At 47.0% G+C, this 20,925-nt stretch overlaps 1 protein-coding gene across 2 annotated transcripts in view; it reads left to right on the top strand.

The window, feature by feature from the left end:
• Window positions 1-20,925, top strand: part of LOC139240315 (cell adhesion molecule CEACAM6-like) — an 85,349-nt gene that overhangs the window by 47,671 nt on the left and 16,753 nt on the right. The window lies entirely within an intron of this gene.

The raw sequence follows: 20,925 nt of genomic DNA, 5'->3' as shown, positions 1-20,925 counted from the left end.
CTCCTGTTCCTAATTCTTATGTTCTTAAGGGGTATGGAGAGAGAAAGCATGAATGGAGTACTGAAGTGCATGATCAGCCATGATCATATTGAATGGTGGTGCAGGCTTGAAGAGCCGAATTGCCTACTCCTGCACCTATTTTCTATGTTTCTATTTTTATCCCAAGCTGTCACTGAAGTAATGCAAAACTACTCTGATACTACTTACTTTAAGCTCTTATCAATTACATCACCTGGTATCAGCATTAGCAGTGATAAGATTGAATAGCAATATGCCGTGTCACCTTTGAATTATAACTCAACAGTGTGCAATGGTGTGAGTTCTTTCATCTTAGACTGTTTTGTAAATAAGCAGATTTATTTACAACACAGACTGACCAACATCACTACCTATTAGTGAGTATTATTTTTATTACCAGTCCTGTCTCTTAAAAAGTCATATTTATTCAGTATACTTCTTTAAGTAAATAAACTCACAGCAAATTCTCCTTGATATTGTAGAAGTGCTGAGCTATCTACATACACATAAATAAACCTTACTGGATGCAAAAGGATAAATCTTCTTTCACAATCAGAAATTCAGCAGGATTGGTAATAAATTATTAAAATAATGATCCGTTGGGACACTTACAACTAATGTTTAGATGATATATGCCACTTGTCATTTCATTAATAAAGTTGTATGCATTGCACGTGAATCCTCCATCAGACCGTAACACTCCAGATATAGTGAGGTACTATTATCATCACTTAGACCAAACCTGTTATCAGGAATAATAGTGCTATTGTCCTCAAGCCACTGATATGAAACTGCTGTGCCTGATGCGAAGCACGTCAGAGCCACGGTGTCATTGTGTTCTACTGGGTTGGTGGCATTGGCTGTAACATTAGGCTGGGAGACAGGTTCTGTCCAAACACAGGAGATTAGTTAGCGCACTTGAAAAATCAATTTGGGGGATGTTGGATTTAGCTCCAGATTCTAAAGTCAGCATTTGTGCATTGAATTTTTATCTGTGTGTTTTTATGGAAAATAGTTCCGATGATACTTTCAGCTTAAAGTGTGCAAGCTCCATTGTTGATATCTGCAATTCACTGTGCAGCAGAGAAATAGAATTTGTACTCCATCACCTTGGCCCTGTGTTATTACTACCATTCTCAAAATAAAACAGGTTTACATTGTGACGCTTCACTTTTATCTGCAGTGTGATGGTATGCCTAATTAGTACAACAGATACTTCTTAGTTCTCTTGTGCGAATCAGCTTACAAAAAAGTATAAATGTAAACAAAGAGGACGAATGTAAAATGCTGGAATCTAACCAGCTATTAGTCCATATCTTGTGGAGCAATGATGTTACGAATTGATGTGGATGGAACCCAGCAAACTGGATATTCGAACAAAGAGGCAACAGTACATTTGGCTCGAGATTTTTCCATGTTATGTAAAGGCAAATAAAGAAATTATTAATTAACCCCTGATAAAAAAACATTTTAGTGAAAAATGTGTTGACGTGCTTTGCTAGATCCCTCCATGGTATAAAAGGTTAAAAGACTAAAAACAATAAACCTTTGCTATAGAGCTGTTAATGCTTCCAAACAACTGATAGAGAAATTCTGTGCATGTTGTGTGAAGTCCCTCAAGGACAATGTTAAACTTTCCTTTCAGAAACATTAGAGTAGCCAGACGTTATTGTAGAGACCAAAAACAAATAATGCTTGGAATCTCAGCGGGTCAGGCAGCATCTGTGGGGAGAAGCAGAGTTAACGTTTCAGGTCGATGACCCTTCAGCAGAAATGGTGATTGTTCAAAATGACAAATTCTTAAGGAGCACTGAAGGAGGGAGGGGAGGAATGAACAAAAGGAAAGGTCTGTGATAGGGAGGAAGGCAGGAGAGTTTTGAGGGACAAAAGGGATGATGGGCCGACTTGAGATAGTAATGGCAGAAGTTAGAAAAAGATTAGTTTAGATAGGGTGTGAGTGGCAGGATAATTATCAGCTGCCATGGGAAACAAAGAGAGAAAAAATACAAAAGAAAAATATTGCGGATGATGGAATGTGAAATAAAACCAGAAAATGCTGGAAATCTCAGCAGGTCAGGCAGCATCTGTGGAGATATGGGAGCCAAAATTCAGGTCTGCCAGAAAGCCTTCAGAGCGATTTTCTCCACTTTATACTTTTTTCTCCGTTGGACCGGAAGTCGGTCATAATGGGGCAGATGTTGGGGCGGGAAGTCCTGGTGAGGGGCAGAAGTTGGAGCGGGACCGAGCGACGGAGCAAAGATGAAGCAACGACACATGTGTGTCACACGCACTTCCCTTCCCTTAAAGGTGAGAGCGATCGGCATTTTTAAACTTTGCCCCATTGGGCCATCTGGGAGGGTTTCGGCCGGGCCAGTGGTCTGGCACCCAAGAGGGGGTGCCAGGCTGCCTGTTGGCGGCCTGGTCAAACCCGGCGGTTATAATTGGCCGGCTGATCGGGAAGTCAGCCGGCAAAAATATCAACATGGTGGCTGTGGCAGTGGGCCCGCCCCTTGAAGGACCGTTGCACTGCCGGGCCGCACATAGTCAGGAGAAAGTGCACCAACAGAAAAAGCTTCCAGCGGCTCGTGGATTTTTATAACTAAATTAGGGGTGGATTTAAATGTAGGTGCGGGAGAGCGGTGGTGCGCGCTTTGATGACACGCTTGCGGCGGTCGGCAACAACGGGGCAGAAGTGGGGACAGGCCGAACGAACCCTGACCTGAATTTGGGTCGGGTCGGCCAATGGACTGCAACACAGTGGCTACTCGATTCCACCACAAGCAAATGTTGCCAAATTCAGCAGTCCAATGTCAGCACACCGAGAAGTAAAAGTTAACAAATGAAAATGCGAGCAACAGTGATCATAAGAACATAATAATTAGGAACAGGAGTAGGCCATCTAGCCCCTCGAGCCTGCTCCGCCATTCAACAAGATCATGGCTGATCTGGCCGTGGACTCAGCTCCACTTACCCGCCCGCTCCCCGTAACCCTTAATTCCCTTATTGGTTAAAAATCTAACTATCTGTGACTTGAATACATTCAATGAGCTAGCCTCAACTGCTTCCTTGGGCAGAGAATTCCACAGATTCACAATCCTCTGGGAGAAGAAATTCCTTCTCAACTCGGTTTTAAATTGGCTCCCCCGTATTTTGCCGTGTATGCCAACTTTCAATGACTGATGTAACATGACACCCAGGACTTGTTGCACCTCCCCTTTTATTAATCTGTCACCATTCAGATAATAATCTGCCTTCCTGTTTTTAACCACCAAAGTGGATAACCTCACATTTATCTACATTATACCGCATCTACCATGTATTTGCCCACTCACCTAACCTGTCCAAGTCACCCTGCAGCCTCTTAGCATCCTCCTCGCAGCTCACACTGCCACCCAGCTTAGTGTAATCTGAAAACTTGGAGATATTATATTCAATTCCTTCATGTAAATCATTAATGTATATTGTAAACAGCTGGGGTCCCAGCACTGAACCTTGCGGTACCCCACTAGTCACTGCCTGCCATTCTGAAAAGGACCCGTTTATTCCTACTCTTAACTTCCTGTCTGCCAACCAGTTCTCTATCCACGTCAGTACATTACCCCCAATACAATGAAGTTAACTAGTCAATTTTTAAAACCCCAAAATTTGAAAATCATATTAGTTTGGGGTGAAAAAAACCATGATTGAGCAAATCAAAATAAATATATATATAATTTTGGCTAAATTTTATTTTAACAATAAATTGTGATCCAACATTGCTGCAATATGTGCACAGCAGGTATTTACAGATCACGTGTTTGAAGAGTGAATTGGCAGTTATCCAAATTCCAGCTCACTACAGAAAGTAATCCTGTCCATCCCTGAGCTCAAAAATATACACGTTGAACAAGAGTTACTGGATAGCATTAGATCAACTCCAGTGCCACCATTCCGACACTGGCTGAGCTCAGATGATGGGCAAAGACCAGGGACTTCAAACTGTTGGAGATACACTGATGTGTGGAGGGGAGGAATTCCAGCTGCCACCATCAACTTGTATTGACTTCATCCCAAATCATAGTAGTGCCTTGCAGCTCTATCAGCAACAGGGGACAAGCTGCTGTGGCCAAAATAGATTATTTTCCAAAATTCTCTTTGAAAAGCTTCAATGCCACTTTTCGAGTGCCAATTGATGTTTCTGCAGTTGACTACTATTCGGAAACTGACTCACACCCCTACACACTGGGGAAACTGACATTGGACCACATCCCTACACACTGGGGAAACTGACATTGGACTCACACGCCAACACACTGGGGAAACTGACATTGGACCTCACCTCTACACACTGGGGAAACTGACATTGGACCACATCCCTACACACTGGGGAAACTGACATTGGACTCACACGCCAACACACTGGGGAAACTGACATTGGACCCCACCTCTACACACTGGGGAAACTGACATTGGACCACATCCCTACACACTGGGGAAACTGACATTGGACCCCCACTCCTACACATTAGGAAAGGGACATTGGACCCCCACCCCTACACATTGGGGAAACTGACATTGGACCCCCACCCCTTCACATTAGGAAACTGAAATTGGACCCCCACCGCAACACACTGGGGAAACTGACATTGGAACCCACCCCTACATACAGGGAAACTGACATTGGACCCCCACCCCAACACACTGGGGAAACTGACATTGGACCCCCACCTCTACACACAGGGAAACTGACATTGGACCCACCCCCCTACACATTGGGGAAACTGACATTGGACCCCCACCCCTACACACAGGGAAACTGACATTGGACCCACACCCCTACACACTGGGGAAGCTGACATTGGACCCCCACCCCTACACACTGGGGAAACTGGCATTGGACCCCCACTTCTACACACTGGGGAAACTGGCATTGGACCACCACCCCTACACACTGGGGAAACTGACATTGGACCCCACCCCTACACACGAGGAGAAACTGACATTGGACCTCCACTCCTACACAATGGGGAAACTGACATTTGACCCCCACCAGTACACACTGGGGAAACTGACATTGGACCGCAATGCTACACACTGGGGAAACTGACATTGGACTCCACCACTACACACTGGGTAAAATGACATTGGAGCCCCACCCCTACACACTGGGGAAACTGACATTGGACCTCCACTCCTACACAATGGGGAAACTGACATTTGACCCCCACCAGTACACACTGGGGAAACTGACATTGGACCCCAATGCTACACACTGGGGAAACTGACATTGGACCCCACCACTACACACTAGGGAAACTGACATTGGACCCCCACCCGTACACACTGGGGAAACTGACATTGGACCCCCACTCCTACACACTGGGGAAACTGACATTGGACCCCCACCCCTACACACTGTGGAAACTGATATTGGAACCCCACCCCTGCACACTGGGGAAACTGACATTTGACCCCCACCCCGACACACTGGGTAAACTGACATTGCACCGCCACCACTACACACTGGGGAAACTGACATTGGACCCCACCCCTACACACTGGGGAAACTGACATTGGACCACCACCCCTACACACTGGGGAAACTGACATTGGACCCCACCCCTACACACGAGGAGAAACTGACATTGGACCTCCACTCCTACACAATGGGGAAACTGACATTTGACCCCCACCAGTACACACTGGGGAAACTGACATTGGACCGCAATGCTACACACTGGGAAACTGACATTGGACTCCACCACTACACACTGGGTAAAATGACATTGGAGCCCCACCCCTACACACTGGGGAAACTGACATTGGACCTCCACTCCTACACAATGGGGAAACTGACATTGGACCGCCACCACTACACACTGGGGAAACTGACATTGGACCCCCACCCCGACACACTGGAGAAACTGATATTGGACCCCCACCTCTACACGCTGGGGAAACTGACATTGGACCCCGACCCCTGCACACTGGGGAAACTGATATTGGACCCCACCCGTACACACTGGGGAAACTGACATTGGACCCCCACCTCTGCACACTGGGGGAACTGACATTGGACCCCACCCGTACACACTGGGGAAACTGACATTGGACCCCCACCTCTACACACTGGGGAAACTGACATTGGTCCCCCACCTCTACACCCTAGGGATACTGAAATTGGACGCCCACCACTACACACTGGGGAAACTGACCTTGGACCCCACCGCAACACAATGGGGAAACTGACATTGGACCCCGACCCCGACACAATGAGGAAACTGACATTGGACCCTCACTCCTACACACTGGGAAAACTGACATTGGACTCCCACCCCTACACACTGGGGAAACTGACATTGGACACCCACCCCTACACACTGGGAAACTGACATTGGACCCCCACCACTACACACTGGGGAAACTGACATTAGACCCACACCTCTACACACTGGGGAAACTGACATTGGACCCCCACCCCTACACACTGGGAAACTGACATTGGACCACCACCCCTATACACTGGGGAAACTGACATTAGACGCACACCTCTACACACTGGGGAAACTGATATTGGACCCCCAACTCAACACACTGGGGAAAATGACTTTGGACCTCCACACCTACACAATGGGGAAACTGACATTGGACCCCACCCTACACACTGGGGAAACTGCCATTGGACCCCACTTCTACACACTGGGGAAACTAACATTGGACCCCCACCACGACACATTGGGGAAACTGACATTGGACCCCCAGCCCTACACACTGGGGAAATGACATTGGACCCCTACCCCTAAACAATGGGGTAACTGACATTGGACACCCACCACTACAAACTGGGGAACCTGACTTTGGACCCCCACTACAACACAATGGGGAAACTGATATTGGACCCCACCACTACACACTGGGGAAACTGACATTGGACCCCCACCCCTACACACTGGGGAAACTGATATTGGACCCCTAACTCTACACACTGGGGAAACTGACATTGGACCCCCACCCCTACACACTGGGGAAACTGACATTGGACGCCCACCATTACACACTGGGGAAACTGACATCGGACCCCACCCCTGCACAATGGGGAAACTGACATTGGACCCCCACTACAACACAATGGGGAAACTGATATTGGACCCCACCACTACACACTGGGGAAACTGACATTGGACCCCCACCCCTACACACTGGGGAAACTGATATTGGACACCGACCTCTACACACTGGGGAAACTGACATTGGACCGCCACCCCTACACACTGGGGAAACTGATATTGGACCCCACCCCTACACACTGGGGAAACTGACATTGGACCCCCACCCATACACACTGGGGAAACTGACATTGGACGCCCACCATTACACACTGGGGAAACTGACATCGGACCCCACCCCTGCACAATGGGGAAACTGACATTGGACCCCCACTACAACACAATGGGGAAACTGATATTGGACCCCACCACTACACACTGGGGAAACTGACATTGGACCCCCACCCCTACACACTGGGGAAACTGATATTGGACACCGACCTCTACACACTGGGGAAACTGACATTGGACCGCCACCCCTACACACTGGGGAAACTGATATTGGACCCCACCCCTACACACTGGGGAAACTGACATTGGACCCCCACCCCTACACACTGGGGATACTGATATTGGACCCTCACCTCTACACACTGGGGAAACTGACATTGGACCCCCACCCCTACACACTGGGAAACTGACATTGGACCCCCACCCCTACACACTGGGGAAACTGACATTAGACCCACACCTCTATACACTGGGGAAACTGATATTGGACACTCAACTCAACACACTGGGGTAAATGACTTTGGACCCCCACCCCTACACAATGGGGAAACTGACATTGGACCCCACCCTACACACTGGGGAAACTGCCATTGGACCCGACTTCTACACACTGGGGAAACTAACATTGGGCTCCCACCACGACGCAGTGGGGAAACTGACATTGGACCCCCACCCCTACACAATGGGGTAACTGACATTGGACCCCCACCACTACAAACTGGGGAACCTGTCTTTGGACCCCCAACCCTACACAATGGGAAAACTGACATTCGACCCCACCACTACACACTGGGGAAACTGACATTGGACCCCCACCCCTACACACTGGGGAAACTGATATTGGACCCCTACTGCTACACACTGGGGAAACTGACATTGGACCCCCACCCCTACACACTGGGGAAACTGACATTGGACCCGCACCCCTACACACTGGGGAAACTGACAGTGGACCCCCACCCTTACACACTGGGGAAACTGACATTGGACCCCCACCACTACACAATGGGGAGACTGACATTGGACCCCCACCCCTACACATTGGGAAACAGATATTGGGCCCCCACCACTACACAATGAGGAAACTGACATTGGGCCCCCACCCCGACACATTGCGAAACTGATATTCCACGCCCAGCCCTACACACTTAGGAAACTGACATTGGACCCCCACCCCTACACACTGGGGAAACTGACATTGGACGCCCACCACTACACACTGGGGAAACTGACATCGGACCCACAACCCTGCACAATGGGGAAACTGACATTGGACCCCCACCACTACACAATGGGGAAACTGATATTGGACCCTACCTCTACACACTGGGGAAACTGACATTGGACCCCCACCACTACACACTGGGGAAACTGATATTGGACCCCTACCTCGACACACTGGGGAAACTGACATTGGACCCCCATCCCTACACACTGGGGAAACTGATATTGGACCCCACCCCTACACACTGCGGAAACTGACATTGGACCCCCACCCCTATGCACTGGGGAAACTGATATTGGACCCCTACCTCTACACACTGGGGAAACTGACATTGGACCCCCACCCCTACACACTGGGGAAACTGACATTGGACGCCCACCATTACACACTGGGGAAACTGACATCGGACCCCCACCCCTGCACAATGGGGAAACTGACATTGGACCCCCACTACAACACAATGGGGAAACTGATATTGGACCCCACCACTACACACTGGGGAAACTGATATTGGACCCCACCCCTACACACTGGGGAAACTGATATTGGACATCGACCTCTACACACTGGGGAAACTGAATTTGGACCCCCACCCCTACACACTGGGGAAACTGATATTGGACACCGACCTCCACACACTGGGAAAACTGACATTGGACCCCCACCCCTACACACTGGGGAAACTGACATCGGACCCCCACACCTGCACAATGGGGAAAATGACATTGGACCCCCACCACTACACAATGGGGAAACTGACATTGGACCACCACCCCTACACACTGGGGAAACTGACATTGGACCCCCACCTCTACACAATGGGGAAACTGACATTGGACCCCCACCCCTAAACACTGGGGAAACTGACATCGGACCCCACCGCTACACACTGGGGAAACTGACATTGGACTCCCACCCCTACACACTGGGAAACTGACATTGGACCCCATCTCTACACACTGGGGAAACTGACATTGGACCCAACCCTACACACTGGGGAAACTGATATTGGACCACATCCCTACACATTGGGGAAACTGACATTGGACTCCCACCCCTAAACAATGGGGAAACTGACATTGGACCCCACCTCGACACACTGGGGAAACTGACATTGGACCCAAACCTACTCACTGGGGAAACTGACATTGGACTCCCACCCCTACACACTGGGAAAACTGACATTGGACCCCCACCCCGACACAATGGGGAAACTGACTCTGGACCCCACCGCTACACACTGGGGAAACTGACATTGGTCACCACCTCTACACACTGGGAGACTGACATTGGACCCCACCCATACACACTGGGGAAACTGACAGTGGACCCCCACCCCTACACACTGGGGAACCTGACATTGGACCATCACCCGTACACACTGGGGAAACTAACATTGGAACCCCACCGCTGCACACTGGGGAAGCTGGCCTTGGACCCCCACCTCTACACACTGGGGAAACTGGGGAAACTGACATTGTCCCCACCACTGCACACTGGGGAAACTGACATTGGACCCCCACCCCTACATAATGGGGAAACTGACATTGGACCCCACCGCTACACACTGGGGAAACTGACATTGGACCCCCAACTCTACACACTGGGAAACTGACATTGGACCACCACCCCAACACACTGGGGAAACTGACATTGGAACCCACCCTAGACAAGGGGAAACTGACATTGGACCCCACCTCTACACACTGGGGAAACTGACATTGGACCCGCACCCCTACCCACTGGCGAAACTTACATTGGATCCCCACCCCTGCACACTGGGGAAACTGAGATTGGACCCCCACCCCTACACAGTGGGGAAACTGACATTGGACCTCCACCACTGCACACTGGGGAAACTGACATTGGACCCCCACCCGTACACACTGGGGAAACTGACATTGGACCCCCACCCCTACACACTGGGAAACTGACATTGGACGCCCACCCCTACACACTTGGAAACTGACATCAGACCCACACACCTCCACACTGGGGAAACTGACATTGGACCCCCACCCCTACACAATGGGGAAACTGACATTAGACACCACCACTACACACTGGGGAAACTGACATTGGACCCCCAACTCTACACACTGGGAAACTGACATTGGACCCCCACCCGTACACACTGGGGAAACTAACATTGGACCTCCACCCCTACACACTGGGGAAACTGACATTGGACCCTCACCCCTACACACTGGGGAAACTGACATTGGAACCCAACCCCTACACAATGGGGAAACTGACATTGGACCCACACCACTACACACTGGGGAAACTGACATTAGACCCCCACCCCTACACACTGGGGAAACTGATATTGGATCCCACCCTACACACTGGGGAAACTGACATTGGACCCCACCCTACACAAGGGGAAACTGACATTGGACTCCACCCCTGCACACTGGGGAAACTGACATTGGACCCCCTCCCCTATACACTGGGGAAACTGACTTTGGAAGCCCGCCCCTACACACTGGGGAAACTGACATTGGACCCCCACTCCTACACAATGGGGAAACTGACATTGGACCCCACCGCTACACACTGGGGAAACTCACATTGGACCCTCACCCGTACACACTGGGGAAACTGACATTGGACCTCCACCCCTACACAATGGGGAAACTGACATTGGACCCCCTCCCCTATACACTGGGAAGCTGACTTTGGAAGCCCACCCCTACACACTGGGGAAACTGACATTGGACCCCCACTCCTACACAATGGGGAAACTGACATTGGACCCCACCGCTACACACTGGGGAAACTGACATTGGACCCCCACCCGTACACACTGGGGAAACTGCCATTCGACCCACACTCCTACACACTGGGGAAACTGACATTGGACCCATATCCCTACACACTGGGGAAACTGACATTGGACCCCCACCTCTACACAATGGGAAACTGTACCCCAACCATTACATTGGAGCAGTTATTACACCTTCTTGATGTCGGTGTAGTTTAAATCAATATCAGCAAAATTAGAACTGGCAGGATTTCTGTCAGAGCATTCCCTCCCACCCATCCTGCCTTTGAATGTTGCCATGACAGAATTTGCGGAAATGAAAGGTGACATGTCTGAACCAGGTTCCGCTATACATGGCACTCTGATACCAGACTCTCAACCTCGTAATTTCAAAGCCCAGTTAGCTAATTTGGAACTAATTTAATCTGTACCTCTCAGTAACTCACCATGTAATTACTCATCAGGACCAAGTACATGGGGGTTAACTGTAAAATGTAAGCAAATTAAAGGGCAGAAAACACACATGTGGATGATGTGACAGTAAATGTTGGTTGTTCAACTTATTGACTTCATTTTATATACGACTGCGATTGATGGTGTGTAGAAAAGACATTGGTGTGTAGTTTCTGTGGTGGTGGTGGTCTCTCCATAATTGTATAGTTCACTGCTGCTTTTCATTGTAGCATCATTCTATTACAATACATTTATGCATTTATTTTAGATGGACCGGATCTCCCCACTGTTTCCATTAACCCCGATTTACCCGTTTACATTGCTGGAAGAACCGTTACTTTCACATGTTCCACAGACTGGAGCCCAACTGCTGAACTGGAATGGTATCTCAACGATACCTCTCTTCCACAAAAAGGGCAACAACTTATCATTGCTAGCTTTACTTTGAATGACACTGGAATGTATACTGGTCAGGCCTTTAACAATTTAACAAAAAGTTACAGTGCCTCAACTAAACAAATAGCTGTAATAGGTAGGTAACACATTCCTCAAATTTACTTGTTTAGTTTGTAGTCCATTAGTGGATTGGTGAAACTGTTTCGTCATTAATTCTATTAATAAGATAAATTTGAATAGGGTATTGATCCAGAAACTATAATTCCTTGGAAGTGTTAGTGTTGTTGATAACCATGTGGATAACATTGTATTAGTTGCACTACCTAACTGCCTCTAATATTCCTGCAAACACCTTTTAAGTGTACATTTAAATCTTAACTTTTGCACTGTTGCAAAGTATGTTCTGTTCTACAGTCATATCACATTTGCAGTAAAAGTTCAGAGATGGATTGCAAACTTTGCTGTGGGTCCTTATTTGGAAAGTAGTGTCAGACCGTAGTCAGAGGTAGTTTTGATGCTGTAATAGTATTACCCAAATCTTTACACAGCATTAGCCAACTCTGGTATTGTAAGTGCTCAAAGGGTCCTTGGACCTCTTGGCCACTTTTTGAAACGTTCACAGAAATTTATTTTATTTTTTGTAATTTCAGGCACTCCTGCACATCCTTTCAAAACCTAAATTATAACATCCAGGAGGGTTCAATGCATGATTTTAAGCACAGATGCACACAAACTGTGCTGGTCAAGAGAACTCAGATAAAAGCCAGTCAATGTATACAGGATGCTGCCAGGATGGGATGTATCCTGTAGTCACCAGTCTCCTAAAGTACCATTGCAGTGTTGGAACTTATTAAACATGCAAAGTCCATATCACACATGTACTTGATTGAATCAAATATCCTATTTAGAAAATAGCAACAAATCATAACTTGAAAATCTTGATTCCACGACACCAATTAGTTTTCTGTCAGCAATAGCAACATTGCTCTCAACAGACATACAGAGACCACATTAATCTCACCAGGTGCACGTTGAGAGCACTTTCCCTCAGTATCCCTCAAGGCCCTAAAGGGACAGAAAAAGCTAACCAATACACGTTAGCAGCAGATATCATTCCTCAAGCGTAACCTTGATGTCTGCTGGATAAAGATTATCAAGATGTAAATATTCATCATTTTATTATGTGTTGATTGGTGAACTGCTGCCGGTATTATATGACATTATCTGATCAACCTGATCAATACGAATCAATTCTCCCAAAGCATGTATTTTTTAAACAAGAGAGACACTGTACCGTATATTTCATTATACCGCTCCTAAGGTAAAGCCATCTTGAACCAGACATGTGACTGTAAAGCTCCAAAATGTTATTGTTATTGTTAAGTGGTCCTGAATTTAATGAAATATTAATTGCAGTAGGGGAGGAGAAGAAGTTTTCAGATTGCTGGGTGGTTCAGCTCCAGGTCAGAATAAACCAGTAACAAATAAATGCCTGCCTCTTTTTTATACTTTGAAAACTTCGAAGTGAAACAAATTGAAAACTTTTTTTGATAGATAAATAAATGATGACCAAAATTACACTTTATCATTCTATTTACCTACCTATTCATTAAGAAAGCAATCTGGCAATTCACCACCCCGAGCAGTCGTGTGAAGTATAACATTTCACAACATCGCAAGATATTTATGGATGTAGAAGGTCTTGGGTGATCCATCCAGAAAAGATCCTAAAGTTCCCCACTGCCCATCTAATTGGTTCTTAAATGGGATCAGATTTTTATCTTCTGCTACTCTATCTGGGATTCTGGATTTCAGTTCTTAATCTGCCATTTATCAATTTCAACCTGTGTCCTCTTGGTCCTGCTCTCAACTTATTTTGAAGTACTTTTTTAAATTGATCTTTTCCATAGGATTTACCTTTCCCTATATACAATCAGATGACCTCTTTGAATTACTCTTTCAAGGCTTACCAGTACAAATGTCTTCATTGTTTCTGAACTCATCATTCCTCCCCCCACCTCCCCCACCAAAACACTCATGGGTTATCCCTGCTCTGCTTCCACCACTTGAATGTGACCCCTGTGTCTCAAGTCATTAGAACTGCACACAGTACTTGAGGTGCAGTCTGATCAGAGGACTATACCATTCGGGCATGTCTTTGTCTGACTTATATTCCATTGTTTTGAATATACAGTTCAGCATAAGCCCTATAATTATGTTCAGATCAATTCACTACCTTCAGTATCCACTTTAGTGACCATCTGTCTGTCTACTTTCACTTTGGTGACATCTTTATCCCCTTACAATACTCTACCCCCTAACAACAAAGGTTCAGTAGACTGATTCCTGGGATGGAGGAATTGTCCCAAAAGGAGAAATTGAGTAGACTCGGCCTATATTCTCTCGAGTTTAGAAGAACGAGAGGTGATCTCATTGAAACATACAAAATTCTTTCAGGGCTTGACAGTATAGATGCATGGATGATGTTTCCTCTTGCTGGGGAGTCTAAAACCTCGGGTCTCAGTCTCAGAATAAGGGGTCGGCCATTTAGGACTGAGATGAGGAGAAACTTCTTGACTCAGAGTGTTGCGAATGCTTGGAATTCTCTATACCAGAGGGCTGTGGAGGCTCAGTCTTTGAGCATATTTATTATTGAGATCGATAGATTTTTGGATATTAAGGAAAGTAAGCGATATGGGGATAATGCAGGAAAGTGCAGTTGAGGTAGAAGATTAGTCATGATCTGATTGAATGGCAGAGCAGGCTCGAGGGGCCAAACGGTCTACTCCTGCTCCTACTTCTTATGTTCTTCTGTTCTTATTGTCATTAAATGCACTGCACTTTAGGAAGAATGTCAAGACCTTGGAGAAGTTGTAGAGGAGATTTATCAGATCATCATCATCATAGGCTGTCCATCGGAATCGAGGAAGACTTCCTTCCACTCTTAGCATGAGCTCTTAGATGGCTGTATAGTCCAATATGGGAACCACAGTCTCTGTCATAGGTGGGACAGACAGTGGTTGAGGGGAAGGGTGGGCAGGGAGCCTGGTTTGCCTCACGCTCCTTCCGCTGCTTGCGCTTGAGTTGTGCATGCTCTCGGCGATGATAATCGAAGAGCTCAGCGCCCTCCCGAATACACTTCCTCCACTTGGGCGGTCTTTGGCCAGGGACTCACAGGTGTCAGTGGGGATGTTGCACTTTATCAGGGAGGCTTTGAGGGTGTCCTTGTAACGTCTCCTCAGCCCGCCTTTGGCTTGTTTGCCGTGGACGAGTTCCGAGTAGAGTGCTTGCTTTGGGAGTCTCGTGTCTGGCATGCAAACTATGTGGCCTGCCCAGCAGAGCTGATCAAGTGTGGTCAGTGCTTCAATGCTGTGGTTGTTGGCCTGGACGAGGACGCTAATATTTGTGTGTCTCTGCTCCCAAGGGATTTGTCGGATCTTGCGGAGACAACCATTGACGACGAGATCCAACACCGCCTCCAGTGCAGCCTTCGGCCGCCTGAGGAAAAGAGTGTTTGAAGACCAGGCCCTCAAAACTGTCACCAAGCTCATGGTCTACAGGGCTGTAGTGATACCCGCTCTCCTGTATATCACAGAGACATGGACCATGTACAGTAGACACCTCAAGTCGCTGGAGAAATACCACCAGCGATGTCTCCGCAAGATCCTACCAGAACAATACCAGGGATGAGGGACTTCAGTTATGTGGAGAGACTGGAGAATTTGGGTTTGTTCTCCTTAGGGCAGAGAAGGTCAAGATGAGTTTTAAAAATTATGAGGCGCTTTGATTGACTATATAGGGAGAAACTGCTTCCACTGGCAGGAGGGCCAGTAACCAGAGGACACAGATTTAAGATAATTGGCAAAAGAACCGGGAAGACATGAAAAAAGAATGTTATGCAGTGAGTCGTTATGATCAGGAATGCACTGCCTTAAAGGGTGGTGGATGCAGATTCAACAACAATTTAAAAAAACAATTCGATATATACACTTGATCAGAAAATAATTGCAGGGCCATGGGGAAAAAGCAGGGTAATGGGACTAATTGGATAGCTCTTTCAAAGAGCAGGCACAGACACGATGTGCCGAATGCCTACTTCTGTGCCGTAAGATAATATAAATGTTATTTGCCATTTTTCTATGTTTCAGTCAGTTTCTTTGGGCCCGAACTTGGTCAAAGCCAAGGCCCACCCAAGTGCCACCCAAAGGACCGCCGAGGGCCACCAATAGCCCGGGCAGTATTTTGCCAGGAAGATTCCTCTGAAAGAGATGTCAGTACCACCCTGCAGCCAAATAACACCTTACGGAGTCAATCTGGGCGGCAGTGGGTGGGAGCTCTCAATCTCGGCAGCAAATGCAACCCTCGCCAAAGTGCCGCCGAGGATTGATTCGGGCCCAGGGAGGGAGGGAACACTGAAAAATAAAAATCTTCGCAAAAAAAACACCAGAATACCTGCAGGGGACCCCATACAGGTAAAACACTGAAAAAAAAATTTAAACATATTCACTAACCTTTTTTTGCAGGTCTTCTTACTTACCATCGAGGTTAGACCTGCCTCCATAGCAACGATCCTTCTCCCTGCTGCCGCCGACTCCCACCTGCACAAATATGGCAGCTCGGCGGGCAGGAGATCACTTACGTGACTTGGCCATCAGCAGGTGGTTCCCGGTAGGGCTGTTATCATAGAGCTGACCTAAGAGTCAACAATCAAAAAAAGATGGCAACCCGGGGCGCTGTCACTCTCCCCTGAGAGCGGATGCTGACCACGCGGGGCAATTTCCCCCGTGAAACATTAAACGGTCGGCGCGGGGAGGTGATGGGTCACTGCGCACGCTGATGACTTCATCGCCGATTACGCAGTAGCCCGAGGCACTAACCGTGGGGTGCTAACTGCGGGGCACGGCGCTGCCTTGGCAATGCCTGCACAAACTCCCGGACAATTTCCCGGAGTGGGCAGCGCCCCCCTCCGCCCCATTAGTGCCCCCCAGCGGCACTAACAGGGCTTTACAAAATGGGCAATGTCGCCCCCCCTCCACATTCTTTCCCCAAACCTGCCTTGGAATCTCACATCTTTGAGCTAAGTCAATAGTCTTTTGTGTGGAACTTTACCAAATGTCGTTTGCAAGCCATTTCATAATCTACTTCACATGCAGCTTCCTCAATGTTAAGGAGTTTGGTCAGGCAGCAATTTCCCCCTTCTGAATTCATGGTGACTGTTGTTTTCAGCTTTATTATTCAGAAATAATAATGGTTTTTCTGATAATTCGATTTGGTATATGGCGCTGAAGTTGACTATCCATTGACTGTTCCTGACAGCTACCAAGTTGAGCAGATTGTTAAATTTATGGTGTATTTTTTCAAGTAAACCACAAGCAGAATAGATACAGACTTTGATAAATTACAACAAATATATTTCACATCCATTCAGATTTCAGAAATTAAATAGTGAGACATCAAACTATGCTGAAATATTAATTTACAAACACCCGGGGGTGAAATTTGACTTCACTTGCAGGAAAGATGTGATTGCACTTGAGAGGGTACAGAGGAGATTTATGAGGATGTTGCATGGACTGGAGAATTTTAACCATGAGGAAATATTGGATAGGTTGGGATTGTTTTCTTTGGAACAGACGAGCATGAGGAGAGATTTAATTGAGGTGCGTAAAATTATGAGGGACCTAGATAGAGTGGATAGGAAGGTCCTAAAAATTTTCACCCAAAGGTTGATGAGAGTCTGGAACTCACTGCCTGAAAGAATGGTAGAGGCAGAAACCCTCATCACATTTGAAAAGTACTTTGATGTGTATTTAAAGAGCTGTAACCTATGGACCAAGTGGGATTAGTCAGGGTGTAGCTCTTTTATGACTGGCACGGGCACAATGGACCGAATGGCCTCCTTCTGTGTCGTAATTTTTTGATGATTCTATGATTCAATGGAACTGCATCTTGGACAAAGCGTATAAGTGGCGACAGATTTGCATCCCCGCCCAACTTGAATCTCACCCCCTTGATGCTTGCATGTGAAATTACTTAATTGTCATTTAGGTTAATCCGACAAGACTATTAAACTTCTCTCCAAACTGAAATGTTTTCTTAAAATCATGTGGCATCATTAATAGCATCTTGGATCTTCATTGTTCCAGAGATAAACCTGTAAGCCTTGTTAGAATGAGCAAGGATTTAGTAGTTAGATTACAAGTTCTTGCCCAATTTTTGTGGTTATCAATTTGTCACTGTACTTACCGAAAAGCATAACTTGTTAATATTTACCCAGTGACTGGCTCAGTTTACATAGATCTATAAATGCATAGACACAAATAAAAAAAGGCCCAGATGTACACGGTCGTTCATAAGTGCCCCGCAAGTTCCATGCTTCCGCATGCGATGCGCATTCACGAAAACCTGGATCTTGCAAGTTGTCAAAATTCAGCTTGACAGATCATACTAATCCGCAGGAAATGGACATTCACTGGCGCAGAGTTAGGCTGATTACCCAACTACTGCCCAGCAAACCGCCTTTTCCCCAGTGGTCCAGTAAGGCTTGGGCCTTTTGCAGACTGCCAGGTCGGCCTGACAATTATGCCCCGGGTTCGGTCAGCTGAAACCCTTCCTGGTGGCCCAGTGGACCGAAGTTTAAAAAGCGTGGAGGCTCTCCCCTTTCGGTGAAGGGGAGCGGCGGCGCCGCGATGACATCATTGCGGTGTGAATACACATCACCCCCAACTTCCGCTCCTCAGTTGCTGTGACCGCCGTGTTTTTACCCCTCAGGTGTATTCACCGCCTCCCATTATAGCCGTCTTCCAGATGAAAACAAAAAAAAAGCACAATTTCCCGAAAGAGTCGACCTGACTGCGCATCGTTTCAGGCGGGGGACAATTTGTACCCCCTTTACTCTTATACTCAAATCCTCTTGTAATAAATGGCAACATACTATTTGTACTTTTAAATGCTTGCTGTACCTGCATGTTAACTTTTAGTGATTCTAACACATTAAATAGAAAGAATCAATCATCACAATAGTGCAATATAAAGTTTGTTGAAACTCAGTTCTGGGAACAATGATTCCACCTTGGTGCCAGGCATTCTTAGATTGTGGGGAGATTGTTCTGTCTTAGTGATGCCTTAATTCTGGCTGAGGGGGTCATTTCGATTTGGTCAGTGGCCGCAGAAAAACACAGTACACAAGGATATGGGAAAGTACTGTGAGTTGCTGCCAAACGAATCCCAACAATAAAATGTTTCTCAATTAAATATGTGCGGCAATCTTCAATTCAGGTTTTAGGTTGGTGATATTAGCATAAGATATCTCGTGATATTGATGTCTACTACTTTAAGACAAGTGATATTTTTATTTTTAGTGGTCAACACTGCTGCTGGAATAATCTATAAAAGAATATCTTAACAACACATTGAGTGCCGAAATTATCCATTTACGCAAGACCCGTTAACACCTCTGGGAGATGCTAATGGGGCGCTAATGGGTTTTTGCCCAGGTACAGTGGCCCGAGCACTGCCCTCCGGAATTGCCCACAGGGCTCGGAGCACAAATTGGCCTTAGCGCCGCGGCCCACGAATATCACACCGGCACGGTGCACCAACACCTTTGCACCTCTCAGGGGAAATTGCCCTGCGGGACGCAAGTTTGGCACGGGGCAATGTCACCGATAATGGCTGGGACATCCTGGCTGCCCTTAAAGGGGAAGAGGTAGTGCGGTGGCCGGCATCTTTATTCTGTCGGCCGACTATTCAGTCGGCCCAACAATGGCGGCCGCCAACATGCAGCCTGGCACCCCCTCTGGTGGCCCAGTGGGTGCCACTAAAGTGGCTGCAGAGCTCGCAGTGGTTCTCCCCTTTAAGAGAACTGGAGGGACATTGTGACGTGTCAGTCTGATGCGGCATGTCCTTGTCACGTTGATGTGCTGAGTGTAGCGCTGAACATCATGCCCCGCGAGCACCGGCAAATGCCCTGCTCCTGCCCCGTTATCGGCACACAACATTTTTTGGCTCGAAGAGCCCACTTCCGGAACAATTAGCGGCCCGTCTTGCAGACGCTAATTTTCTTTTAATTCGAATTATGCACCCCAAAACCGGGCATGTGGCAGTTTCACTCCCAGAAGGTGATACCAATGCCATGACTGTTTACCAACTATAAATTCTTAGCTCAATTCTTTAATCGGCAGTGTTGTCATTCTATAAAACGGATGGTGTATTTCACACTATTGTGTGGTCTGTACTTCTGCTGATAAGGGTAAATATGTGATCAATAAAAATACACTACAATGAAACAAAAATCAAGTCACCACAGATATTGTAGAAACCAACAACATAATTAGTTTGAATGGGGGAGGGGGGCATTGTCTACCACCAACTACAGATGCTGCAGAGACACCAGAACCAGTAAACTCAAAACAAATTCCCTAGAATTTAGAAAGTTAAGGAGTGATCTGATCGAAGTTGTCAAGATCTTAAGGGGAAGATAGGGTAGATAGAGAGGATTATTCCCACTGGTTGTGGATTCTAGACTAGGGGCGTAGTCTAAAAATTAGTTCCAGACCATTCCAGATGATATTAGGAAACAATTCGACACACAAAGGGTGGTAGAAGTTTGGAACTCTCTTTCACAAATGCCAATTGATGCTTGATCAATTGTTCATTTTAAATCGGAAATTGATAGCATTTTGTTAGCCAAAGGCAGGTATATGAAGTTCGGTCACAGATCAGCCATGATCTTACTGAATGGCAGAACA

The sequence above is a fragment of the Pristiophorus japonicus genome, chromosome 31 (genome assembly GCF_044704955.1).
Source record: "Pristiophorus japonicus isolate sPriJap1 chromosome 31, sPriJap1.hap1, whole genome shotgun sequence".
Taxonomy (NCBI): domain Eukaryota; kingdom Metazoa; phylum Chordata; class Chondrichthyes; family Pristiophoridae; genus Pristiophorus; species Pristiophorus japonicus.
This window is presented reverse-complemented; position numbering and strand designations above follow the sequence as displayed.